Raw genomic sequence first — 3,048 nt, 5'->3', positions numbered from 1 at the left:
TGTCCACAGGAACCCCAAAGGAGGAGGAAGGGCTCCAGCCCATGCCGGGGCCTTCCAGCCAGGAGACTGTGGCTGTGGCTACACCCTCTGACTCCCCCCTTCCTGACACCGGGGCATCTCAGGGGCAGCAGGATGAAGAGAGCGTCATGGAAACATTCCAGACACCCGAAAGCAGGCCAGGGCCCTCAAAGTCCAGGGCCTCCAGAGGATGCCCACCACGCGCATCACAGGCAACGGGCCGAGGTAGGTAGTTGGCCCCCTCCACCTCCGATGTACATTCTGGGGAGTCACTGAGACGTAGTGGTAAGCCACATAACGTTAGGAAGTTGTAGTTGCACTGAGATGGCACGGGTGAAGGGCTGCACTAGTTAGAAAGATATTTAAGCACCTTAATGTTTTCTGTTCACAAGTTTTTATGTTGGAATGTCTGATTTAAATACCTTTATTGCAATTAAAAGTTTTTTCACCACCCACCTGTGACTAATTTGTCTCAGATTTGTCTCGAATAGGAATCCTCTTCCATTGATGATCGTGGAGAGATACTTCGTGTTGATGTCAGTTGGGGAGGCCCCTCAATGCTGTGTCACTGAGGAAAAGAAACCATCGGTTCCCCAGACCACACGAGCGATTCTCTCCTGTCCTCACCCCACCCGCCCCAGGGCCCTGTATGGAGGCTACAGATCCCTTACCCACTACACAGACGTGAGCCCAGGTGCCAGCATGCATGCGGAGCTCAGGTAGGAGTCAGATTAGTTTGCACCAGGGCATCATCATAATGGTGCTTAGGGAGTTGTCATCACCCTCCTGCCTGTCAAAAAACCCGCTAACACAGAGTACCCAGGCCCACCACTCTGGTGTGACAATGTTGCAGGAGATAGAAGGAATTTTGTTGGGGGGAGGGAGGGATGGGACCCACAGACTCAAACCCCTCGCGAGTGAACTGCCCGATGCCCTCGCATGCCTCATTTGGGCTGCCAGCCCTCCAGCACCTGGTTGGTGTTCCAAGGCGTGCTCTTCCTCATCTTCCTCCTCCTCCTGCTGGCCATCCTCGCCAGCGATGGCCGGCTGGTCAGCCTCCACGTCCTCCTCCCCCTCCAATATGTCACCTCTCTGTAGAGCCAGATTGTGCAAGTCACAGCACACAACCACTATGTGGGAAGAGATCACAGGGCTGTGTTCGAGGGTCCCGCCAGATCAGTCCAGGCACTGGAATCGCATTTTGAGGAGTGTAATGCACTTCTCCACTATCGCGCGGGTGGCTACATGAGCCTCATTATAGCGGGTCTCCGTCTCAGACACAGGCCTCCGCACAGGCACAATCAGCCATGTCCAAAGCGAGGAGCCCATATCACCCACGAGCCGCCCCCACAGCCTGAGTTCCTCCTCAAATGCCTCCGGGATGTCTGAACTCCTGACAATGAAGCTGCCGTGCACGCTACCTGGGTGTCTTGCGCAGACATGCATAATGTTCATGTTATGATCACACACGAGTTGAACATTCAGGGAGTGGATCCCCTTTCTGTTGATGAATCTCTGCGGATTCTGTAGGGGGCTCTGAGGGCGATGTGTGCGCAGTTGATGGCCCCCTGTACATTAGGCATCCCTGCAATGGCTGCGAACCCTGCAGCCTGGGCTTCCTGATGGGCCTGGTCCAGGTTAAAGTTAATGGACTGCCCAGCCTGGGCATACAAGGCTCAGTGACCTGCTTGACACAGATATGCATGGCTGATTGGGAGATGCCACAGACACCTCCACTCGGGATCTGGAAGAAGCCAGTCGCATAAACGTTCAGAGCAACCGTCAATTTGACAGCCACTGAGAGTGGGTGCCCCGCTTCGAGGTGCCAGGTCCTGCAACAGGGCACAGGTGTTGCACTGTCTGCTTTCGGAGGCGGAGACGTCGGCGGTACATGATGTCCGACATCTGTTCAAATGACACTCGTACACAGAACTGCTGGAGTCTCTGCTCCCTCCTTCTCCTGCACCACCACCTCCCCCCCCCCACGGATGAATGGTGGCCACCTCCTGCCTCTAGTGGCCGTCTCCCTCTACTCCTGCAAGTGGTAAGGCCTGGGCCTCCTGTGCCCGCAATTCTTCTTCCAGCTCCTCCTCCTCAGCTCCAGCAGCCACCAAAAGAACAGCAAGATCAATTGGTTGTATTGCAAAAGCCATCTCGTCCTCTGTAGGGGGTGGCGGGGAGATGGAGAGGAACACACGTAGAGGCTAAGGAACACTGTTTGTCCCTAGCACATCAACAGTCATGGCCCCCCCCCCAATTCCCCCAGCCACATGCTCCCCACAATCACAGCCCCCTCCCCAATTCCCCCAGCCACATGCTCCCCACAATCACAGCTCCCTCCCCAATTCCCCCAGCCACATGCTCCCCACAATCACAGCTCCCTCCCCAATTCCCCCAGCCACATGCTCCCCACAATCACAGCTCCTTGCAAAGTTGAGAGGCTGCAGCAGTGCAATTTGCAAGGGCTTTGTGCACATCCTTCAGCTGGAAGTGAGCTGAGTGCACTAGGACCCAGCAGCACCGCAAGACCTGAGGTGAGTGCTGAGACCCGGGCCTGTGTTGCAAGTCGGACAAGCAGCAGAAAGCCATCGGACTCTCGGCACTTACCTCCTCACTAACCCTCACTGATGGAGCGCCCGAATCGGACTTTTATGGAGCATGTCTGTTTCGTGCCGATTCTGGATGGGCGAATGCGGTGGCAAAGGGGGAAGTGCCAGGAAAGTTGGACGTGCAGCCCATTAATTCAATTTGAATGCATTCAAATGCAGTTAAATGTCCGTCACGCCCGTTTCAGGCGTGGTCCCGATCGCGGCCATTTTCACGCTACTCACCTCACGCCCGACTTTACCACGTTTTCGCGCCCGAAAACGCACATAACGCGATATCGTAAAATTGGGCCCATTAACTCTATTCCTCTCCTTACGGATGCTGCCAGATTTGTTGGGGTGAATTTTACCATCCTGCCCACCACGGGAATTGGAGTGGGCGAGGGGGGGGCGGATCATGGAACGGTCCATTGACCTGGGGCGG

Source organism: Mustelus asterias, chromosome 22 (assembly GCF_964213995.1).
Source record: "Mustelus asterias chromosome 22, sMusAst1.hap1.1, whole genome shotgun sequence".
NCBI classification, from domain to species: Eukaryota; Metazoa; Chordata; class Chondrichthyes; order Carcharhiniformes; family Triakidae; genus Mustelus; species Mustelus asterias.
This window is presented reverse-complemented; position numbering follows the sequence as displayed.